The sequence below is a fragment of the Equus caballus genome, chromosome 17 (assembly GCF_041296265.1).
Source record: "Equus caballus isolate H_3958 breed thoroughbred chromosome 17, TB-T2T, whole genome shotgun sequence".
In the NCBI taxonomy this organism is placed as follows: domain Eukaryota; kingdom Metazoa; phylum Chordata; class Mammalia; order Perissodactyla; family Equidae; genus Equus; species Equus caballus.
In genome coordinates, this window is record NC_091700.1 from 19,902,746 (window position 1) to 19,928,230 (window position 25,485).

Sequence of the window (25,485 nt, forward strand, 5' to 3'; positions counted from 1 at the left end):
CAATGCCTTTACACGGAGCCACGCATTTTGATAATGTAGCAAGAAAGTGTTCCTCATTAGTTTTGGTTATACTGATTATTGAAGAATAATTTTTAAAACTTTTAGTCACCAGTGTATCCACTGCCCAAGCTGATCAGATAACTTCTCCCACCGGTTGCTTCCCTGTTCACGTCGCCATGCCCGGCTCTCTTATTCCTCAGTGATGGTTCTGAGGCCTACCACGTGCGTGATACTCTCAATTTACTGTTCACTTTTTCTTGGCTCTGTTACGGAGACGAGAAAACAGGTGATCCTACAATTAGGGGATGAGGAAGGGGACTCATAAGAACCATTGCTACTTTCTTGTTGCTTCTACTTTTTGCCTGAAGGTTGTTTGTTGAACTAAATGATTTTGCAGAGCGAAAATTTGAAAAGCATGGGGACATGCTCTCCAGGAGTCCTTCCTTTTGAATGAATATGTTTTAATAAAATAGGAACCTTGCAGAATTTATAAGGCAGAACATATATTATTATTCATCAGATTGGCAGTCATGAGTGGAATATATCATGAGAGGTAGTTTTTGCTCATTATCAAGGGCTATGATGCAGCTAAACTTGATGAGGGGCACTCTGTACAAACATACAAAAGGGATCAGAAGAGAACCAAGTGACTAGAACTGTGAGTGTGACGTTGGGGTTCAGAGGTGACGTGAAGGATGGTCAAATGGAGACTCCAGATTCAAAAGGGGCTTCCTGGGAGGAGCCTGCCTCTCAGGGCCTGGCTACTCTCCCTGGGAGAGATGAAGGCAGAGCCTGAGAGTTCTTCCCATCTGAGCAACCTCTCTCCCGATGGGAACACAGGCTCATCAGTGTTTCCACTGAACATCAAAGGAGATTTGTGGGAAAATAGCTATACTTTTAAAGTAAAGTTAATGAAAAATAGGATTTTATTTCAAGAAACTTTCTTGTCAGCTTCTCTGGCATACACCTAGTCTATAAAGTAAGAGATGCTTTTAGCACAGGCCAAGAATTCTAGGCTTATTGTTTATACTTTACTGTCATGTCACCTTTTAGTTATCTTCTTGGCCTGCTGTGTATACTTTTGAGCTCTGAACTTCACCATTTTTTTCTCTAAACTCTTTCACTTGCTTACATTTCCTGGCAATTGTGTGACTGAGTCGTTTGGAATTCCTGTCTGGAGAATGGGAGGTGAGTTCATGTCTTCACTTCATTTGGTCCTGAAGCTCTTCCAACTTCTGTTAGGTTGAACGAGCGTGGACTTGGCTGATACCGTTTAGTAAACGGAATACCTCTCTGGCCCAGTAGGAGTTTCGGAGTCAGATGGCCTTGTCTTTGAATCCCAGCCCCACCTCTTACTAGCTTTGTGACCTTAGACAAACCAATTGCTCAGCTCCTCAGTTTTCTTACTTGTGAAACAGGACAAGTAATGTCTATAGCAAAGATTGAAGAGGAGAACAGCCCTAAAAGAGTAGATGTTTAATTATTGGGCATTGTTATTATCAAAAACCATTTGTTCTCCAGTCAAGAAAAACAAATCCATACTATATCTGTTCGAAAGAATTTTTACCTTTTCCTCCTTTCCTTTCCCTTTGATTTCATAAGAACGAAAGGTGATAGAAAGCTAATATTGTTATAATGTTGTTATATTATTTAGTCTAAGGAGAAAAAAATCTTTTGAAACTTTAAATAAAATTAAATTTAAGGGTCTTTACCATTTGTGAGTGTCACCATGGAGACAACAAGGCGTGGTCACCATGGCGACCTGTATCGACTCTCTCCATCAGAAATTATTACCATATAAAATTAGATACGGCTGTTGCCATGAAAAGACAGCATATAAATAAGTTGGACTACCTTGATGACAATGCCTGCTGAATTTGGTATCGTGGTGTAGTTCTAAAAGCATTGTTAGAAGGTAAGTTGACACCCTGCTAAATTCTCGCGTAACCAACTTTTGGCTTTGCCCTGTTATTTCTGAACTGGCAGATCATTCTTAGATGGGGTTGTTCCTTGTTTCCTCTTTTATCTCCTGCTTCATTCAAGGCAATTTTACTGTGTCTTTGCTCTTTATGTCTGCCTTTGGTGCTACCTATTTTCTTCCCTGAAGATAACTTTACAAATTCTGATGCATTTGTAGAAAAAATAAATCAAATGACTTTATAAAATTCCCATATATAGTTAATAGTAGTAATTTTATTTTAGATAGTTGTTTTTGAAAAGAGATAATCATTCTTCTATAATGTGCTAAGATTCATCTCATAATCCACCGCAAATTTTGGATCTAAAATGAATCTACATTTAGAAATAAAGGATTCCCAAATGTGTGATAGGCCATTAGTTCATTCAGATTGTATAAATGATATCCACAGTGTGTATTAAAGTGGAAGCACCCAAATTCATCAACTGTTGGATTCCCTGGTGCAGGGCAGTCTCTTGGGGGTGGCGATGCCTTCAGGCTCAGGGAGAACTAGCTGTGTTGATGGGAGTGGGCCAGGGCGGAAGAGCGAGTGATAGCTGGAGTTAAAAGATACAGGGAGGGCAGAGACAGCAAGGGCTATGCAGGGACACTGAACGCTTTTGGAAAGCTCTGAGAAATATAACTTGTTTTCAGATTTTCCCTGGTTTCAGAATAATACCCAAATTTTGAGTTAGAAAGGAACTTCAGAACACTCTTAAGTAAAAACATTTTGTAATCGGGTTTAAAATTTCAAAACAGGATGGGCATTTCTTCAAGTACATCTTTTCATACATTATCTGGCAATACTCTGAAGATGCTGTGTTTGAATGGAAGAATGAACTCTAGGTTATTGGTCTTGTGAGCAAAATGACTTCCAAAACCCAGTACTCCGCAAAGGAATGAATGTGAACTCTGTGTGGCGCCCCTAAAGGCGATGGCACACTCCCCCTCCTGGCGTGCTGATTGGATTTCTGGGATTCTTCTGGTGGATGTGACATCTAGTTTGCTGAGTGGAATGCCTTCTGCAAATTCAAGGACTTGAGATCTTGAGCCAAACCTGGTCCTTAGGGTCCGGGGGTTGTTTTCCCTGGGTAAAATGTTGACCTCTATTTCTAAGAAAAAAGTCTTTTGAAAAACTCTTTGGACGTTGAAATAGCTCTACAAAATAACATTTTGTTTCTTTAAAGTATAAACTAACCAGAAACACATGATTTTAGTTTCCCATAAATCACAGAGGGTTTTGCCTAAGAGAAAAATGCACAAGAAAACACATCATGGATAAACAGTTTAAGGCAGTAATCTGGTTGCACAAATAGGTCAATGGTTGGGGAAGGTGACGTGCAAATTTGCCTTCAGGTGGAGCATGTAGCGGCATACTAGCGTCAGCCCACAGCTGGTGAGAGATGGGACGCCAGCAATGTCATTGTGTTAAGGTGAGAGAGTGGTCCTCGGTTTCTTTCTCCTTTAGCTGAAGCCCGAGCTATCTAATATGAACTTTATTTGGAATACTTGTACAGAAAATAAGACGAAGTTATTAAAAATTCCAATTATAGGATTTGTTATGGAAATGAATTTTTACTGCTCTTCAAATAATCTGGCTTGCTCGTTAACCCATTGCTCCCTTGTCATCATCTGCATTAATGGATTGATAAGAGAGATTTACAATCAGCATAGGAGAGCAGAGCTTCTGGACTACGTAAAGATATTGGAGAACACTGCCAGGATTTTAAAATATCCTATATTTGATACTCTTGGCAGTGTAATTTGTATTATTTGTGAAGCAAGTTTCTTCTAAGGAAGGTCCTTTGATGACACCATCACAGCGTGTGAATTAATAGCATCAAATCAATTTGGCTTTACTCTAGGTATGAAAACACTCTCTTGACTTGCATTTACGTTGTGAGATTTGTTGGGAATTTTTTGGAATCTTCTTGGCTGCTAGGTAAAGCTCTTTTGAGAAGCTGGCAGTGGTGGGGTAAAGGAGTGAGGGGAAAATATTGAGTATCTGCTTTGTGTCACACTGTGTGCTTTTAAATATGTCCTCTTTTAAAATTAAAAGGACTTAAAGGACTTACAGAAGTCCTTTAAGAACGCTTATTATCTTGATTTTACAGGCAAGGAAACTGAGCCTGGAGAGATTAAGGTTATTTAACCAAGATCAACAGTCATTGTCATTTCCCCATTCGGTATCGAGCAGTATCGTCCGGGACTGGAAAATGCTTTGGCTGGATCAATTTGAGCTTTATCAGATTGCAAGATTCCCTTACTCTGTTCTCCAAGGCTGACAGCTGGGACAGGAACTGAAGATGCATAAATTAGAAACCCAAAGACCAGTCCTCTTTTTTAATTAAAAAACAAATCAGAGAAACCCAGAGACTTTAAAAAAAAAATTCCCTTCACCATGCGAGCCCGGGTGGTGGCGAACAGCGTGAAGAGCGTCAGGAAGGCTGACCGCTGATCGGCGCCCGCTGCGCCGCAGCACAGACGCGGAAGGGTTGCTCGTTTGTGGGATTAGGAATCCAGATAAGGTCCGTTGCAGTGACAACAGAATAAGTAACATCCTAACAAATAATAACAGAACAGGGAACAATAAAATAAATAAATTAATAAAAGTAAATTGAAACTTCAACAAAGGACAGAAGTTTCTGTACATTTTGACACTAGGGATAAATATTTATGAGGATAATCTATTACTGGGTAATTAGTTTCTGTTGGTAATCAGCAAATGGTATCCTAAGTTCACAAAACTTTTTAAATGTCCTAACACTCAGGGGAAGCTGGTCCGGTTGTCCTTCTGGCGCCCTGGTGGTGAGCCTGGTGAGTGCGTCGTCAGAATCTGGCAGGAATGGCAGTGCAATCTGTGCTCAGTGATGGAAATTTCTCCAGTGCAGTTTCTAAGAGTCGCGGTGAATTCATCCATTTGGTATGTGGCTATTTGGGCAACAAGTAATGTCTCTTCTCGCGTGATGAAAGCTACAGCACTAGTTGGCTAATATTAACGACCCTCTCTAACCAAATGGGATTTGATAGCTGGGGTTTAGAAACTCGTGCAAAATTTCTAGTCAAAAGCGTGGCCTTCATACACGTTAGGAATCACTGACAACCAGTCCTCTCCTTGATGTGGCAACAAGAGAGAGGAGGAGATGAAAGTTCTGCGGCATCGCCAGCTGCTTTCATGCTCTGTTATAATATGTGCTGCATCATATGCTGAGAATGATGCTTCAGGGTATCACCTCTTTTAACTTTGAAATATTTGAGTACTAATATTTTTTTAGGTGCATAGCTTAGGTTCTTAAGGCTAATTCTGTTGATTTTTTTCAGAGGAAACAATGCTGTTAAATTATGTGCGAGACCAAAATAATTTGGGAAGAACGTTTTTCACTATTCAGACTGCTTTTCAGAGCCTAAATTCAAACCTGGGCCTTCTGTACTGGTTCCAATAGGCAGTGGTACAGGGAGCAAAACATAATGGTTTCTGGACAGTGATGGCATCTTTGGTTCATTTGGCAACATTGTTCTTACAGTCTGTTAGACTGTGACAAATCTTTTTTGACCTAATATTTAAGAGTACTTTGGTGGCCTGAAGGGGAGCAAAATTGTGGAGAGGACTTTACTTGAAAATGTATCCTTCCAAGATGTATATTTAAGAAGTCCTGTCATAATGTCATAAACGTCATAGCTCATATGTATTTAGTTTATTCTCTCAGAGATGGGGCTTTTTAGTTTCTCTCTCTGCCCCTCCCTGCGTCCCTCTCTTCCTCTCTCTCCCCCTGCTCCCCCTCCTCCACAGCAGGGTACCTTCACAGTGGTTTGAATCCTATCAGGCGGCAGAGTTCAGGGAGACCTTTCCAACGCCTCTCATCTGAAATGATCCCTCTGCCATTTTCATTGTCAATTCTGACCGCTCGTTTGCATGTGGGGTATCCTGTCTTGAGAGAGTGTGAATTATTTCACTCGACAGTTGTTAACTGAACATCTGCTATGTGCCGCGCCTGGTACAAGGCACCTTTGGTCCTGAGGTTAGAGGGCTGGACGAAGCCGAGTTACCCTCCATGGCGAAAGGCAGACATTGAACATACAGTGAAAACTGTGCTGACTGTTGGGATGGGGAGGGCAGGGTGCTAAAGGAGCCGTCACAGGCCTAGCCAGAGGGTTTCTGAGGAAGAGATGATTATCTGAGGCCCAGGAAGCTATTGGGTGAGGGGCGGGGTGGGGCCCAGGAGCAGTGCGGAGGCTCTGGGACCGGAGAGAGAGAATTTGCTGTCTAACTGGGGAAAATCAGAGCCAGGTGGAGCAGAGAGAGGGGTAGGGAGAGGGTTCCAGGCGAGGCTGTGGAGCCGGGCAGGCAGCAGGCGCGTCGGGGGACACGCGCTCACCGACCTCTCTCTTTAGAGGGTCCGTTTCTAAGAGCAGAGGGGCACTGTGTCTGCTTTGATGCGGATGAGTTCCGTAGTTCATGGAACAACCACCTTCCAAAGACAATTCCAATCCAGGCACCAGAAAATTGGATCCGAATTCTGTGTCATGATAAATCCCTGCCATGGCAGCCCTTCGAATCAGACAATCCCTGGTTTTGGGAAGGACAGTTGAATGTCTAGACTCAAAGTCTCAAGCTTTGAAAAGAGAACCTCAAAAGTCACTTTAGCCCTCTCTCCATCTGATAGCAGATTATAATTTAGCACTTTTTGGGGACATAGCATTTATGAGAAATTGCAAATGAGGGCAAATACTTAGGGAAAATTGTCGATCGGATGGCAAGTCGTGGGAAAATTCCTGACTCTCTTGCCTTCTTTCTCCAATCTCTTTCATATCACAAACCCTCCATCAAACTCCGTATCTTATAAATTGTTAGGAGAGAAAGCCACACATCAGAGTGAACCTCATGGAACAGAGAGTTCCTTCTATCATCTATCTATCATCATCTACTATCTATCTATCTATCTATCTATCTATCTTTCTATCTATCAATCATCATCATCATTGATATCATCTATCAATATATGAAACTGGAATATAAAAACAGTACGGGACAGCTAATAAGTCTCTAAGAAAATTGTCTTCTGAAAAGAAAATCTCTAAGAGGCAAAGCAGCCCAAGAGTCTTTCAAGTTAATCTGCAAAAGTTCTTAAAGATTTCTCTTTAAATTTAATCTTTTTGTGGATCTCAACAGGAAATGGGGAAAGAATCATATAAGGAGAGATTTCCCCACAATCACCCACATATTGTGTAGATTCGCATTCTGTATTAGGTTTTTAATACTTATACATATATATGACAAATTATATTAAACAAAACAATAAGAATTTCTCTTTTCAATTGAATTTGACTATAAAATATTGAAAGCATACAGAGAAGTGCAGGAGTGCAGGCAGAAACATAGCATTTTGCCATATCTGTTTTTAAAGGAAATGAAAATAGAAGTATAGTTGAATGCCCACCACAGTCCTGGCCCACCTCTCTGGCAGCCTAATTTCTCATCCTCCTTACAGGCGTTATCATTAGCCTGAAGCAGGTATGTATTATTTACGTCTGTGTTTTGATACCTTCACTACAAACCACATTTTTCTATGTATCTCTACTATATAAGTATGTATAATATTAAAATAGTATACGTGGTCTGATTTTGAGTATTTAAAAAATTACACAAATAGTATCCTACTGTACAGTCTATATGTTTTCATACTATTTTTGTCTCTCATCATTATATTTTTGGGATCTAACCATGTAAGTACCTGTAGATCTAGTTAATTCATTTTCAATGTTCTTCATTATGTCAGTGTATGAATGTGACAGAATTTGTCCATTCACAATTGATTTTCAAATGTATCAAGACGTATTTAAGCTGTTTCCAACACTTTCCCTATTAAAACACCCATCAACCTATAAACAACATGTAGAGTTCTCACTGCCCCACACTCCAGCTCTCACTTGGTATTTCCAGACTTTAGATGTTTGCTTATCTTATGAGTGTGAAATTGTGTTTTGCTTTATTTTTCGTTTTCCTGGTTGCTTGTGTGGTGGACTCTTTTTTCATATATGTTTCAATGATTTAGATTTCCTGTTCTGTGCATTGCCTGTTGCCTTTCTTTGCCTATTTTTATTTTCTCTTTTGACTTTTTTTCTTATTTTCTCCTGGGGGATATTTCCATGTTCTGGATACTAAGCGGTTCTTGGCAATTTGTATTGTAAGTATCGTCTCTCAGCGTGATTTTCTAATAGAGGACAAATACAGCAGAGGCTGTGGAAAGCAGATGCTTGGGCTCAGCAGGAGACCTGAGCTTTGTTCTAGGTTTGCTACTAGCTTTCTACGTGACCTTGGACAGATCATTTAATTTTCCCGGACCTTGGCTTCCTTAGCTTTAAAGGGGCATGATTTGATCCCAGAATCTCACATAATTTGACCCTAGTCTCTTGTAGGTATACAATTCTGTCAGAGTCAAACAAAATTAATTGGAGAGAAAGTTCTATCCAAATTAGGGGGAAAGTCTGATTGCTAGAATATTTGAAAGCAGACTAGACTTTTGCTGCTTTAGGAAACTAGGTAACTCGGAATATATGAATAAAGTTGGCTAACATTTGAATAACATTTTACGGTTTTCCAAAATACTTCCATACACATGATTTATTTCATAAATTTGACTTGTAGGCTCTTGTTTTAGTAGTCAAATCTGATTTCTTGTTTTAGCATCAAATATGTTATCACATTTCCAATTCCTAGAGGTGGGGCTGGCCCTATGGCTGTGCGATTCAGTGCCTTGAACCCTGGCTGCACATGGAACACTTTCAAGATGAGTGATTAACTGAATGACTGAAAGATCAGTCATCAGCTTATTAGTCACATGATCAATAACTTGGCACTTACCTATCTGGGGTAGTACTTAGGAATGTTTTATATTTCCCATCTTAGGTGTTTTAACATTCTCCCCCAATCTTGTTGATTAATAAAAGAATAATGTTGATGTTCTTTAAGTGGTTATAAGCTTTGGACTAGTAGAGTCTGAATTAATGAATTTTTATTGTGATTCAAAGTGAGACCTATTTTAATTTGTTGGTAGTTTTATATTTTCCAGAGGGCATGAAAATGACCATAATAATTAAAACTATTGATCATTTTTCTTCCAGTTGACCCAAAAAAGCAACTATGGACACACGCACTCTAACTTTTTAATGACAATATCTATCTTGTATCATGGCTGTGACGATCAGGATCAGTTTAGGAAAATGCATTTGAGTTTATCTCCTACGGCTACTCTGGCTTTTGAATTGGAATAAAGGTGGCTGCACTCGCTGTGACTCACAGAGCACTCTGTGCCGTGTCAACTTCTTTGGTTCTTTAGGGAGTGCCGAGTTATGATTTCTTAGCACTGGCCAACTCTGCCTACATGTGGCTGAGAACACGTCTTTCGGACCAGCTCCTTTTCTTCCCTCTCCTTTCCACACTCCATTCCTGGCCATCCAGTCGTGGTAGGGAGAGCCGGGAGAGAGAACAGTTTATAAATTGTTAAAGAAAACATATTACTTTGGGCTTAAGTGCATTTAAAAAATCCTACTCTCTAGTCTGGCTACGTTATCACAATTCCGAGCACATTTCAGAAAGCCCTCTGTATAGAAAATATTTTCTTATAAATGTGACAATCGCTAAGGGAATATTTGACATTGGATGGAAATATCAGGAGCTCCAGCTTTAAAGGGTGATTTCTAAGGTTTATGAGAAGGTAAACTGAATGGGGGAAATGACCATGGGTTTTCAGGCAGATCATTGGCTTCATGTAATTCCGTGACTTTTCTCTTGTTTTATATTCACGCTAGTTTTAGAAATGGGCTGGCTGAGATCAAGGTACTTGGAGGGGTAAACCGAGCCCTTTCCTCCCTTACATTATTAGCAGTTAGCTAACTTCTTTTGCTGCAGGGAGGATCAAGGACTAGAGAGAAGTACCTGTAAGTGTCCTTATACAAAGCTGGCCAAGGTCCAGAGGAGGGACTTTGACTTTAAGAGACAACGGTTCAGGGCAAGTTGGTTCTATCCAAGGCCGGGCAGAGGACCAAGTTGGATGAGCGTGACTCACAGCGTTCCTCTTGGTTCCCTTTTCCTCTTTGCCCTACCTCTGCCTTTATCCTCCATGACTTCACGTCCACCCTGATAACTCTCCCAATTCTTGGCTTCCCAGGCCGCTCCTATTTCTCTCCACTCCACTCCATACCATGTAGTCAGCTGCAGCTCCTTCAGAGATCTCAAATGCAGAGTAGCTAAAGCAGAATTCACAATTTCCTTGTCAAGCCAGCTTCTTCTCATTTCATAGTCTGTCGCTTCGCAACTTCAGGCTCATCTGACTTCTTCCTCTCTCACACCCCTCACATCTGAGCAGTCACTGAATCCTGTAAATGTTTCGTTGATGACGTCACTGGAGCTCCTCCCTCCGTCCCATCTCCTCTGTCCGGGGTTGGGTCAACTCCTTTAGGGACCCTCACATGGATCACAGCAGTGCTTTCTTTACCAATCTGTCATCTGGCCTTCCCCTCTCTTTATCCTGTGCACGGCTGTCTGCCTTTGATCACAGAATTCCTCTGATCAAAAACGTCTTCGTTGGCTTTCTCTTGCTCAGTGAATAAAGTCCACTCTTCTTAACGTGCCCACTCATAGAGTTCTGTGATTGGGTCCAAATGACTCTTCCAGCCTTAACCTCTAGCCAACTGTGCTGTTCCAGGTCCTTCCCATCTCTCGATTTTGGTCCATGCTGTTCCCTTCCTTGGATGGCCCTTTCTCCTTGACTTGATTTGTCTGTTGAAATTCTATTCTTCCTCTAGGGCTTAGACACCTACGTGCCCTGTATATGAGCAATCAATCATGTTTTTAAAAGACAGAAGGCCTGGGATCAGCCCAGTGGGGCAGCGGTTAAGTTCATGCATTCTGCTTCTGTGGCCTGGGATTTGCTGATTGGGATCCTGGGCGCGCACCTAGACACTGCTTATCAAGCCAGGCTAAGGCAGCAGCCCACATAAAATAGAGGAAGATGGGCACGGATGTTAGCTCAGGCGAAGCTTCCTCAAAAAAAAAAAAGATTGAAGCCCTGACTGAATGAATTAATGAAGTTAACTTCCACCTTGTACCTTTTAAAAAAGTAATTTTTGTAAACATTACCATATAGGTATATTCTATTTAAATATAACAGGTATGTTAGTATTAGTTAACACTATGTTCAGCCATTTAAAAAGTTTCATTTACAGGAAAAAAATAGAGAAAAGCTATTGTTTTTCACTTATTGCTAGCTACACCTCAGAGACACGAGGCAGTTGGATCATGAGACTGCTATTATTCAAAACATTTTGTTTTACATTTATACATTTTATTTCCATTTTTTTAAATTCTTTTTTTTAAATTTTTTATTGTGGTAACATTGGTTTATAACATTATATAAACTTCAGGTGTACATCATTATATTTTGATTTCTGTGTAGATTACATCATGTTCACCACCCAAAAGCTAATTACAATCCATCCACACACCTGTGCCTAATCCCCCCTTTCACTCCCCTCCCTCCCCCTTCCCCTCTGGTAACCACCAATCCAATCTCTGTCTCTATGTGTTTGTTGTTGTCAAAACATTTGTATAAACACCTCCAGCGCCAGATTATGAATCACATAAGAGAGGCTAATTACTTTTTAACTAAATCTCATTTTTAACAAAAAAATGAAGTTCTTCATTTTCATTATACATCTTGTTACTCATAGCTGCATTTGAATGACTTTTGCTGCTGCTGAAGATACAAAATTCTGTGCTGTACATTACTCGTGAAGTGTGAAGTGTGAGGTGTGAAGTGTGAGGCTCGAGCGAGCAATGGCAGCCCCATTGGAGTAAACGTTCAGTGTCCCAAGGGAGCGGCTCCGAGGGCGAGGGCTCCCTCAGCGTGGAAGCTCTGGCACGTGTCTGAAGATGAGTCACCGCAGCTCGTCCCCACACTGCTCCGTGGAATAGCCAGCATGCTGCAGGTGAGTCAGGATCCAGGGGTCTGGTGTTCTATTTCCCAGCAAGGATGATTCTGAAACTCAGAAGCCAACACGTGATTCCTGTGTTTGTGCTTAATAAAACTCTTGTCATGATGAAAATAAGCAGGTCAGGAGAGGCCAGGTTATTCTGCAGGAATAAACAATGCCAAATCTCAGTGGCCCTCCACAAGAAGGTTTATTTCCACTCCGTGTCTGTGGAGGTTGAGGCCACTCTCCAGAGCAGCTGTCCCGTGCGTGGGACAGTGGGATAGGCTGATCTGATGTTGTGGCTCCATTATGTCAACATTTCAACAGAAGCCCTCACGGTCCTGCACCAGGGATGAGGAAGCGTGAGCCTGGCCTGGAAGTGATGTCTGTGTGGCTAGGACTGACCCCATGGCGGCCCTGCCTAACTCCAAAGGGCTGGAAGTAGAGTCCTCTGTGTGCCTGAAAGAGGAGAATGGAACATCGGTGGGCACTGACGATTCACCACACGCCATGAATTGGGTACCGGCAGTCACTCACACTGTCCAGTTCAGTGAATACTTACTGAGTCAATAATGTATGTTTAGCACTTTTTTGGGCATTTGGGGGAATATAAAACAGAGCCTCATTCTCAAAAAATTTAGTGCTTTCTGCAAAGGCAAGACACCTGAAAGAATTTGATAGCAGCATGAGGCCTTATATGAGAACTTCTAAGTTGATTTTTCAGACAGTGTTTTCAGAAAGAGAGAGAGGTGGGCATTCCAGGTGGGAGAACAGGATGAGCAAAAGTAGAAGCAAGCATGGTGGTCAGCACCGAGAGAACGGGTGACAGAGGGGGAGGTGGAGGGAGAGAGCGGGAATGGGGACAAAGGGAGGGGGAGAGAGAAACAGACAGAGAGAGAGAGATGTAGCTTTCTAGAGAAGTTACAGCCTTAGGAGGAAGGGCTTTGGAGTTAAAAGGCACGCATTTGAATCCTTGCTCTGGTCTGTGATGTTGGGCAAATCAACTCACCCCTTTGGGACTGGTCCGCTTCTCTGTGAAATGGGTGGTAGCATTGTACTCACCCCAAGGGTCGTTCTGAGGATTAAATGTGATAATACACTGAAAGCACTTAGAAAGTCCCTGATGTTGTACACCAAGCTTGATAAGTGTGAGCTCTGCCCCTCTGGGAAGGATGGGTTAGAATGGGCGGGTGAGCCAACTGCACACTGCGGGAGCGTGTGGACGTCACTCCATGCGGAAGGGAAACCCTGGCCTCAAGGATATCACCTAGAATCTGCTTGCAATTTGCATTGTAAGGTCAACCTCCACCTTCTCTTCTGCTTGCTAACTTTAAAGACAGTTCATTTCCATCAGCCTCATCCCAGGCACCAAGTGTGAGTTATGCAGACAGAAATCGCATCCCTCTCATGAGCAATGTACGCCCACCTGTCCACGTCAGGTTTTTGCTTCTCAGCTGCCAGGGCCTCGTTGCTCTTCGCTGCTCTCTGTCCTGTTTCCTAACATGGTACTTTGCTCATGTCACTCTGTGGTAGACAACAAAGGACAGTAACGCACGGCTCCTGCTCTCAAGGAATGCACTAAATGGTTGTATCAAAACTTGGCTTTTCCAAGTCCATTTTTAGAACTTTTTGTTTCAGTGGAATGAGAAAAAGTAATAATAGCCCACGCAGGCATTTTAAAGGTGTCTTAAATCATTCTTCACTCATTTTCCTGCTTATATTGTGAATATCTTTAGTCTCTATAGAGGGACAAAGAAAAGAAAATTCCTGGCAGCCGTGAATTCTATTTATACTCAGCGGTACATTATTTTTCTATAGAAATAGCTCAGGAGGCTAGATGAGCCTGTTTTCATGGAAATCCAACTCTTTTTTGTGGTTATTGACTGTCTTTCTCCACATTCCAGCGTCAGCTACAGGAGTGTGTAAGAAGGGCCGTGCACACTCCAAGTGCATCCTCTAGAAGCTGGTGCTCGGCCCCTACTTCAAATACGAGATCCAAACCCTGTCGACTCGGCTCCCTCTCCCGCTAGTTTTCTCAGAAAAATGCCAGATCTTAGCCCTTTGACAGATGACTTGCCCGGGAAGCCCAGCCACCCAGAGACGCAGTGTATTTCTTGATATCATTTTGAGAAATGGGAATTTTGAGAATTGAAAATTTTCTCTGTAACCCTGAATAGTGTGAGTCTGCCAGAACAAATGGGATGTATGTTCTCCCCTCAGAGCCCACATCCCATGGGCCACATGAGCTTGACAGATTTCCAAATCACTGCTCTGCTTTCCCAAAAAACACATTTTTTCCTGCTGTTTATTCAATGCTCTTGCTTTGGGACGACAAAATATAAAATACCGACTCACCGTATTGAATAAACACTTTTCTAATTAAAATGGTAGTGAGTGTTTATGTTAGATGGAGGCGGGGAATCAGGGCTATAAGACCCACCTGTGATTGTTTCGACCACACTTTGAGGGAGTCAGAAAGCACAGGCTGTGCAGACAGAAACTCCATGCGGCCACTCCCCCTGTGGGCAGTTGGGTTCTGTGTCCGAGCTGCGTACCTTCAGGGTGCGTGTGGGGAGCACAGGGCGGTTGAGCTGCAGCATCTCTTCTCTACTGTATACTGAAACAGGAGACACTGGGATGGTCGAGTGCATCCCTCTTGGCTCACACTTCTAGTTCTTGCTAGTTAGAGTTGCCATCCCGGGACTTTCATTCCAAATGCCTCCCTCTGTGGACTAGGAGGTGGTGTCCCACGGAGCTGGAGGGCATCTTAAGATCCTTCTCATCCTGTGCCTCTGTATTTATAACCACCTCTTCCTTACAATGGCTACTGTTTATTGGATGCCTACCATGTGCCAGGGGCTTGACATTTCTCGTTGAATTCCCATCACGGTCCTTAGAGATAGGAATGAGAGCCAACACTGAGTGAGTACCGGGCGTGGTGAGTGCTCTGTATTATCTCACTTGACGTTTGCAATAACCACAAGAGGCAAGTAGAGTGCTATTATTATACCATCTTACAGTTGAAGAAACTGAGACTCAGCAAGATAAAGCAACTTGACCCAAGTCACACAGCTGGTATATTTGAAAACTGGGATTTGAATCCAAACTCAGGGGACCTCAAGCCCCAGGCTCCTCCCACTGCTCCCCGTGCGCAGGGAGAACAGTAAGTTCACCCTGACTCAGTCGGTTGTTTCCTAATTCTCTCCTTGAGTGCAGACACGCTACCATAAGTGTTTTAGAAAAAACAATAAAAGATGTAAGTTTTAGGGATTTTTCTACACTGTTATTTACCTTGCTTAATATACTTTAATTAATAATTTTATGCCAATTGATCAGTTGCTTTTCATAATTTTGTAACAGAATTATCCTTTATTTTCAATACATACTATAATTTCTTCAAAAGGTAATTATCCCAATTAAGCCAAGAAATACATACGTTTAAAATATATGAGATATTATCAAAGATTTTGCAGTTCTTATCCAAAGTGTTTGTAATCTAGATGATAAAAATTTCTATTTTTTTACTGATAAAAATATTCAGGCAAAGTATCACATTTACTTATACTTAACATGTAAAAACAACTGGAAGCCTCAACATACGTAGTGGACATCGTTTCCTTCTTTTACTCAATGACGATAGGTTTAATCACTGTTAAAATTAATTTGGTAGCCATCTCCCTGTCTTGAGCTCACCATATCTCTTGTTTTGTTGCCTGTCCTAACACCGTTGGTCTTGGGCGGTTGAGGTGAGAGTGCAGAGCTGGGGAGAGATGGGGAGAGTTTGCACCTATCTCTGGAGCATCTCTCGCTTCCTGAATTGCTCCCTTACTGTCCAACCTAAAGGGGAGTGTCCCCTCCTTTAGAGGCCGCGTCCCTGATCCCGTACTCTCTTGCCTGCTCTCTCTTTTGTTTCTCTGTTATCCCGTCCTTCCACTCTCCTCCACGGGGGCAGCTCCTGTGCAGGGTGCACACACGTCCGTGTATGGGGCCTCCATGTGTACGCGTGTGCGAAGAATGGGTCCTTACGGAGAAGCATGGTGAGGGGCCCGGGGGCGAAGCTGTGGCCCTGTGTGAGTGGCTGCCTTTCTTGTTGCCCTAACACACACCTCAGCTCCATCAGGGAGGAGAGCCCAGAAAGAGATGATTTATGGGGAAGAACTAGCGGTCCAACTCAGTATCTCAGTTTCGGATTTCTGTGAGTGAGCCGACTCCCTTCAGTGGCTGGTGTCTACTGTGGAGTGCCAGTTCCCTGTCGTGGCGGCTGCCGGCTCTGGGCTAAGGGTCCCTTCACCCCTTTGGCCTGGCCCAGTGTGTGGGATGCCCCTGCCCTCGTCCTTGGCTTCTGCCTTGCCAGTGACTGAGGCCTCCTGTCTCCTTTCCCTCCAAGTCCTAGAAAGTTAGGTCCACCTCTCATATATCTCCACGCCTCTTTCTCAGTATTCATGCTTGCAGTATTCATGCAGTTTCCGACCCCCCAGGAGCTGATGCATCACCTTCTGGCCTCCATTTTCTTTCTTTTCGGGAACAGTGCAGCTCCTACTTGTTCTACATCTTTCTGCTGCAGGACCTCTCATGAGCAACTTCTTTACTGACTGCCTATGACCCTGGATTTTCATAATGACCCTTGCAAATATTGATTTTTCCTTAAAAACTACTAGAATTTATGGTCTGGTGGAAAGGTTGACAGGGACTTGGTTTAAATAAGAAAAATATTACATTAGTTTGGCAATTGGAAACTTTACCAGTTACTTCACTGAGAGCCCATAGGGTAACTTCTGCCCTTAACTGGGAAATAGAAAATAAAAATCAGTCCGAGGGCTTAGATTATAGAATGTCAGGCTGGAAGGATGTCAGAGAGATGATCCAGATCAAGGGAAGCAAACTTTTTCTGTAAAAGGCCAGATAGTAAATATTTTAGGCTTTGCAACTAGGCGCCTCTGCCCGTGTAGGCTGAAAGTATGCTAAGGCAATATGTAAATAAGTGGGCATGGCTGTGTTCCAATAAAACTTTATTTACAAAAACAGAGGATGGGCTATATTTGACCCTGGGTGGTAGCCTCCAGACTCTTGATCTAGACTAAGGCCTTGTTCTTACCCAGAGGAACTGAGGTCCAGAGAGGGGAAATTAAATGTTTAGAGTCAGATAGCTTATCTTTGGAAGAGATAAAGACAAGTCTTCATGGAGCAGTAATGGCTGTCAGCGCTCATGCCTAGGGCAAGAGGGAACGGGAAAACACTACAGCCAACAATGCTGCCAAAGGCTGCGCTTCCACTCTATGGGGGACTCGTCTAACTTTGTGGAGTTTGAGAGCATTTATGAAGAGCAAACACTGGCTCTTTGGAATCAGAGTGTAGGTCTCATCAAAAACCGAACAAGGATGTTTCACTGAGTTGCTGTTTTCAGTGGAACACAAAGAATAGGCTTGTAATTTTGCAGCTTGAGCTAGGACTCAGTTTCAGGCTCTCAGCTGTCTGTTGGTGCCGTAAAACGCACGACATTTCCAAAAAGGAAAGAAAAAGATGTATTGCTTTTGTTGAAGGATTTATGGGTCCCAAACTAATAGTGAGGTTAGCATGGAGCTTCACACATAGCACAGAAATGAGCAGAAAGAAAACAGGTCGATGTCTCTGGAAAGAGAAGATCTGTCCCCTCCTCTGTACCCATTAAATTATTCAACAAAATACTTATTGAGAGACTATCATGGTCAGACACTGTTCTACGTCCTGGACACACGGCAGTGCCCAAGACAAAAAGACCATCCTGCCACAACGTTAGGGTAGATACAACCTAGGTCACTGAGAATGTGCATGGGTGAGGGCCTGCCGAACATCTACAGAGTGAGATCATCTGTGGTTGGATGGTTGTGTCCTCCTGCACAGTAATTTGTTCTCCCCATATTTGAGTCAGAATAGGGCCAGGAAATCTAGCCTATGCCTGGTAAGAGATCCTGCAGGGATTTCTAGCTGGGTGAGTGAAGAGTGGAGATGCATGGTGGCGGGATATTTTGTGGGTTAGACTGGACTTTGTGGATGAGGAAACAGTGGGAGATGAACTCAGTGAAAAAGTTTTTTTCCAGATAAGAGTGGAGGCCCAGCCTCAGAATTGCAGCTCAGTTTGAGTGAAGACTTGGCATTAAGAGCAGGTGCTCACAGCTAGAAGATTGTTCTAGGTCCTGCAGTTAAGATGGTGCAGAGCCTGGGCGGGGAATGAATAAGACTGGATTGTTGCATTGAGAAAGGGACTCTTCAATTACTCATTTAGAAAATTTGGGAGGAGGGGAACATGTGGTGGGAGTGGCTAGGGACAGAGGAAGAGGAGATTTACAGGTGGGTTTGAGAATGGCTGAAATGCAATGAGAAAGGAGATATATAGTAAAAGGCGTGGTCAGAGGCACAGGCAGGGGCCAGCGGCCTTGTGGACGGTGGTGAGGGCTATCTGTTATACCTGCTTGTAAGTTTAAATTGAGCAACTAGAACAACTGATTGGTTAAAAAGTGTCTGCTCCCAAGAGAATTCAAAAACATCTGATCACAAAAAAACTTACACATGAATGTTCATTGCAGCGTTATTATTCATAACAGCCCAGTGTGGAAATAATCAAGTGTCCATCAAGTAGCCCGTGGATAAACAAAATGTGGCATAGCTATACAATGAAATCTTATTAAGCCATAAAAAGGAATGAAATTCTGACACATGCTACAACATGGAGGAACCTTGAAAGCATTATGGTAAGTGAAGTAAGCCAGACACCAGGGCTACATATTGCGTGATTCCGCTCATATGAGATATCTAGAACAGGCAAATCCAAAGACACAGAAAGTAGATGTGTGGTTGCCAGGGGCTGAAGGGGCAGGGAAGGAGAGTGACTGCTCATGGGGACAGAGTTTCTTTTTGGGCTGATGCAAGTGTTCTGGTTGTACAATCTTGAGACTGTGTTAAAAATCACTGAGCTATACACTTTAAAACGGTGAATTCTCTGGTCTGTGAATTGTATCTCAATAAAATGGTGTCTACTTAAAAAGTAAAAAAGCTCTAGTAAATATTCCACTTTTTCAAACCACTCATGCTGTCAGATAATGTATAAAAACGCTTGCAATTAACTGTGTCACAGGATGATTCCGGGGACTGGCCAGAAGCTTGGAAAAGCAGGAAGGTCAGTTTATGTCCTGTGTGGTCCAGCGTGTGTTTGTTTTTCATATTCAGACTTGTGGCCCAGGGGCCAGCCCAGTGGCATAGTGATCAAGTTTGCATGCTCCACTTCAGTGGCCCTAAGTTCACTGGTTAGGATGCTGGGTGAGGACCTACGCACTGCTTATCAAGCCATGCTGTGGTGGCATCCCACATACAAGAACTAGAAGGGCTTACAACTAGGATATACAGCTATGTACTGAGGCTTTGGGGAGGAAAAAAAAAAGAGGAAAATGGCAACAGATGTTAGCTCAGGGCCAATCTTCCTCTCCAAAAAGCATACAAGAAAAAAAGACTTGTGGCCCAAACTGATAACAGAGCATTATGTTAGAAATTGTCCTATTTGGCTTTTAGATTTTTAAAGCAGAGCTTTGGCAAGTTGTTTTGGCCTATTTTTTTTTTTTTTTTGAGGAAGATTAGCTCTCAGCTAACTACTGCCAGTCCTCCTCTTTTTGCTGAGGAAGCCTGGCTCTGAGCTAACATCCGTGCCCATCTTCCTCTAGTTTATACTTGGGTCGCCTACCACAGCATGGCTGCCAAGCAGTGCCATGTCCGGGTGCTTTTTTTTTTTAAGAGAAAAAAGGTACTAATTCCTAAAAAGCAGTACAGGTAATATTTGGGAGCATTAAAAAAAATTAGAATGAGCCTCCAAAAAAGTAAAGAGAAGGAAAGGGAAAAACCATTAAAAATGTAGTTTGGGCCCTTCCCTTGGATCTGATTTTTGACAAAGGCCCAAAATGAATTCTTAATTTCTAGGTTGTCCTAAATGATTTTTGAATGTGTTCAGAAACTGGCTATGCAAAAGAAGAAAGAACCAAATTTAGGAAAAATAATTATGGTGGTGCTGACATCATCAGACACTCACATCTGTTCTCCCGTTTGTGCCTCTGACCACACTAAAATATTTAATATCCCTTTAAAAAAAGGACTGTTCTTTGGGTTTGTTGAAGATGTTAATGACAGACACGTTTCAGCAGTGACCTTGAAGTAAACGTCTTGCTGTCCCTTACTTGCAGGTGTTCAGTGTTCTCCACAGCGGGCTGAAGAGGCCGGAGTTGTCAGGCAAGAGACTGACTTGTCTGCTTGTACTTGAAATGGATTCGAAGAAACACATGCATTTGTCGAGGGGAAAACGCTTTCAAGGAGAGACCATTTGATGCTAAAAGGACCATTTGATGCTCTTTTAACCCTCTTGGTTTTATTCAACTCCTTTCATTACTTTCTGTTCCTGGCACCTTACCGAAGGAAGAATATGCCAAGAGTTTGAATGATGAAAGAGTATTCTATATTTTTAGCTATATTTGCATTTTACAAGTTTATTTGAAAGATAGTTTTGTGCAGTTAATCTTTTTTTGTTTAAATTATTTTGAAAATCTTAAAAATATCATTTTTAGCCTTTTAAATAAATATCAAAATGCCCATTACAAAAAGGCTTCTTCAATTCCATGTAAGAATTTAACTGTAATATGAACCAGGCTTAGATGACGTCTATAAATTAGCCCAAGAAAATTCCTGTAATTCCTGGCTATGAGGTTGTTTCTGAGGGGTGGTGGATTTCTGGTCATCCCATATTTCCTCAATGCCTCCTACTTCAAGAGTAGAAAATATCGATAGCGTCGCTGCTCATGGGCAAAGGCCCAGTTGTCCTTCAGGATGATCTCAGTTCTGATGAATATTTGGGTCTATGAAAAGAAAATTATAGAATATTAAAATTGTGCCTACAAGTTAGCCTCCATGATATGGAGTTGGTTTGGTTGCATTCATGACATGCACTCCAAAACATAACTTATATTTGGTTTTTGTTCTTGCATGACTAGTGGCACAACAGAACTGAGTCCATGATTGCCTGTGTTCCGGGAGCAGGGGTAATGGGGGCTCACCCAACTGAAGCTTGCTTGGAGGACTCAGCTTTTCCATTCCTACCACGTGGAGAGCTACTTGTTTCCATTTTATGGTTTTACCTTTTTCCTCCTCTCAGCTGGATCGTCCCTGGAGTGGGAGTGGAAGTTGGAGGGATAAAAATGGCACTGGAAACTTCTGTGTTTTTAACACAGCTTCTGTGTTGTTAAATAAATAGTAGGAACCTTACAGTGCCATTCAGTTTATTTCTAGTGCGGATTTTTTTTTTTCCTTGAGGAAGATTGTCCCTGAGCTAATGTCTGTGCCAATCTTCCTCTATTTTATGTGGGATGATGCCACAGCGTGGCTTGATGAGTGATGCTAGGCCCACATCCAGGATCTGAACCTGCAAACCCTGGGCCTCTGAAGCATAGCGTGCTGAAATTAACTGCTACAGCCCCATTCTAGTGCAGAATTTAATGATAGATTCTGTAAAGTATAAAAAATGAGCAAGGCAGTCTACAATTTCCAGTAGGACAGATTCCTCTAATGAGGGGAAAGTTATGCTCGTGTCTCAAGAGAAGTCTCGAAAAGTGTTCTAGGAGTTGAGAAGGAGGAGAGAACAGTCAGCTATAGGAGAGGACTGAGTGGGCTTCCTGGAGGAGCGGTGCCTGAGGTGAGCCCCAAATGGTGGTGGTGAAAGGGCAGAGGGAGGCCAGGGAGGACATATCGCATGGAAAAGAAGTGAAAGGAGCAAAGCGCGGAGACAGCAGGGGTGACTGTGCAGCAAATGGATTGGTGTAACATTGGTGTTCCAGGCCAGGGTGCTGGCTGCAGGGCCGCGTTACATAACCGGTAGATGAGAGATGTCGACTCCACCCTTGAACACCTTACAGAAGTGTAACCTTGCAACCTTACTGAAGCCAATTCTCCCGCTTCAGTTCCCTCCCTTGTCTGTAAACAGAAGGGGGAGGTAAGATGCTTTCTCAAGTCCAATTCTGCTCTGGTAAAAAGACAGGGGTCTAGTAAAAATTAGGGGTCTGTCCAGTAGGAAGCGATATAAGAGTGTGTTTGGAATGGTGCAGTGGGAATAAAAGGAGGGAAGAGATATGCCGTGAAGAATGCACATTGCTTGGAATCTATTGGGTGAGGGAATTGAGAGAGACAAGGTGACCAGGTTGTTGGATTTTTTCTTTCTGCTTTTTTTCTCCCCAAATCCTCCCAGTACATAGTTGTATATTTTAGTTGTGAGTCCTTCTAGTTGTGGCATGTGGGACGCCGCCTCAGCATAGCCTGATGAGTGGTGCTATGTCCACGCCCAGGATCCCAACTGGTGAAACCCTGCGCCGCCGAAGCTGAGTGCACGAACTTAACCACTCGGCCAAAGGGCCGGCCCCCAGGTTGCTGCATTTTAAGCTCATCTTCCTGGGAAAATGGAGATGCCGTCAAGAGAAGGGAGGAAAGTAGAAGGAGTTGGTTTGCGGGAAGGATGAAGTGTCTCAGACATGCTGACTGTGAGGTGCTGGCTTCAAGTCCAGGTGGACACGTCTCACAAGCTGTGAAAAGATGCTTCAGGAGGGGTTCAGGCTGGAGAAGAAGATTTGGCGGTCATCTATAAAAAAGGCAATGTTGATGCTTTGGGATGGATGAGGACGAAGAGGGAGGAAGCAGAAAGAAAAATGCTATGGGGGGGAGCAGAAAGAGAATCAGCAAGAGAGAGGAATTTGGGGAAGTAGAAAAGTTAGGGCATAAGGGAGGAGGAACATTCAGCAGTGGCAGAGGCGAAGATGAGGGGAGCATTGAGAATTCGGAGGAGAGGAGGCAGAAAACCCCTGCAGAGTGACCGGGGGTTCACAGATGATTCCCTTCCTATCAGATCTGGGTTCGTTGAAATTCAGGGAAAGCCAAGAGAGAGAAAGAGAAGAGAAATCAATGTTGTGAGATGTAGGAAAAGACAAGTTTTAGAAACCTTCAGAGAATCACTTGCTCTTATTTTATCGTTTTCTCAGCATCTTCCCCCTTTTTTTCTTGATGCAAAGCTCGGGGGCTCTCCTGGTCCCCCCCAGTGCTGATGAGTGCTCTCCTGAGGTCTACTACACTGAGATCAGACTAGAGGAGATTGAAAGTACCATAAATTTGCTTTCCCCAAAACAGACAGAATGAGAGCTCAATCTACCTGGAGAAGGGGGTCAGGTTCTTGGAACAATTGTCAATGGGAGGAAAAAAGCCCCAAACTCAGCAAACCCCAAAGCAAACTTTGCCTGTTTGACAACATAGCCAAACTTCTGATAAAAGTGTCCCAGCAGTGTTTTATTTTCTTTTCAGGGCTAGGACTCAGGAAACCACAGAAGTAAGTCAAAAGGTGAAGGCAGCAGAGCCACCTGGCAGGGGCACCTGGGCAGGCTCGGGTAGCCCCGCCACTTGGTGCAATTCAAGATGCCGCCCCTTTGAATTCTAAGCCTCTTCGCTCTGCCTCCGGTCCGGTAACCTGAGCGATGTCTGTCCCTGTGCACTGTGGTGCCAGCGCGTGATCAGGCAGGGCTCCTGGGCTAATGGTCCCCAGGTTTGGGTTTCAGGGGGTGGGGACTTTCAGGCGGGGCGACTTTGGCAGGCAGCCCAGATTTCTGGAATGTGTGTGCTCTGCCTGGTGGGCTAGCAGTTTGGCATCAGGTTCCTGCCCTGAATGCGGGAGAACAATAGGCATGTGACTCCAGGGCTAATTAGCTGTGTGAAAGCCTTGGGGCCTGAGCTCTTCTCCCCGGCTGTGCTCTTGGCTGGGCGCCCCCATCTCTCCGCCACTGCCTCTGGGGAGCCTGCTTGAACACTTGCTGGCTTTGGGAGCCCCGGAGGCAGAACGATGCATCAGGGAACTGGAGTCAGAGGGTAGGCACCAGACTTGTGACTTGTGTCACATGGGTGGCCCACTGTGGCCTTAGATCAGGAAACGGCCCTGTGCAAAGCCATCGTGTTGCTTTTGGCACACGTCTGTGCTTGCTCATAAATAGGTTTGGGTGAGGAACACACTTCCTGCCCCAGCTCCGTCTGGATATGACTACCTCTGAGCGCTGGGATGATTTCGTCTTCTTACAGAGGGGGAAATGCTCTTTCCGCACCATTTGCCTTCAGCGTGTCTAAATATTTTCATGGGGGGTAAGGCTGAAATGAAGGCCAGGCTGTGGAAGGCTTCAGGGTTCATGGAACATCAGCCAAGTTCTTGGGGGACTGTGACGTGTAGATGAGGTCGAATCTTAGGTTTGAAGGAGTCAAAAGGTCTTGGATATTTGACAGGAAAATAAAAGTGGTTTTTCATTCAGGATCATCTAACTCAACTCAGGACAATTCAGATTTATATAGTTAAATTAAGAATGTTATTTACCTAACAAAAATATTTACATGAGGAATCTTCAATGAAAAGGCCTTCCCAGAGGCTGGGAAGCATCAGGAGAGGTTTGACCTGCATCCTTTGAGGTATCCATCTGGTTTAGAAAATGAGGGTCGTCTTTATTCTCACCTTCAACACCTCTTCAGTTTGGATGGAGAACAGTGGGAAAGGCTTAGCAGGTGTGAATGAAAGGGAAAATGTTTCTTAATTGGGTTTTAACACAAAACCTAACTTCTTTCCTTAGGCAGCACTCTTGCACCTGTTCCTGAATCAGTTTTTTTCTCTCTCATTATGTGGCTCCCTCAAGATTTAAGACTGAGACCCTACTTTAGACGGCCTCCATGGGGCTATAGTTGAGGAAAGAGATGTTTAAAATATTTTCCCCCAAACTTCTTCAAAACCAAAAAAAAAAAAAAGAAAAAACTGGTTGAAGTTGGTTCTTACTTTTTAAAAGGATGAAAGAATTGATGCTTATTAATGCCTCTGGAAAGTTTTGCATGTTGCGGAACCTCGCTATGCAAAGTGTATCCATCCAATCTACAGCTTCGCTTCTCCTGGGACGTGTTCGAAATGCAGATCTCAGGGCCCAGCCAGGCCTGCTGCATCAGACTCTGCCTTCTGACGAGAGCCCCAGGGGATTGGTAAGAAACCGAGCATGGAAATAAACAAGTACTACTGTCGTGAATTTTAAGTCCTCTCTTCTTTGTTCTCTCAGCAACGCTTGCCCCGCCCCCCCCCAACCCGCCCTGTCTATTAATCCATGGAGAGGTGCTGGACCACCCTTGGGACACCCAGATTTTTCTGTATTTGAAGCATGTGAGGTGATTTGACAGCTGGAGACCTTCCTGTTAACAGCCATTATAATAAAACATTCCCCCAAACCAAATTCGACAATTATTAACATGTTTAAACAGAAAACGATGTTTACTAAGGCATTCTTCCTGAGGCTTAACATATCCTGTGAAGAGGGTGGGGTGGGGGTGAGGGGGATAAATGGAAACCTTAGCTGTACCTGTAGTTCAAGGTAATGTTAGAACCAGGGGTTTAAGTAAGAAAAAAAGCCCCTTCCTTAGAAGCTGGAAATAGAGCTCCTTTTACACACACAATTGGTCAGTGATAACCTTGTCACTGAAGTGACTTCATTGAA

The 25,485-nt window shown here is 43.2% G+C and overlaps 1 long non-coding RNA gene across 1 annotated transcript in view; it reads left to right on the forward strand.

Annotated features, from left to right (window-relative positions):
• LOC111768672 (uncharacterized) overlaps nt 1-20,547 on the forward strand; it is a 29,707-nt gene extending 9,160 nt beyond the window's left edge. The window contains exons 4-6 of the long non-coding RNA XR_011427657.1: nt 11,687-11,944; nt 18,493-18,657; nt 20,134-20,547. This is a non-coding gene — a long non-coding RNA (uncharacterized lncRNA). The remainder of the gene's footprint in view (nt 1-11,686; nt 11,945-18,492; nt 18,658-20,133) is intronic.
• The last annotated feature ends 4,938 nt before the right edge of the window (nt 20,548-25,485 follow it).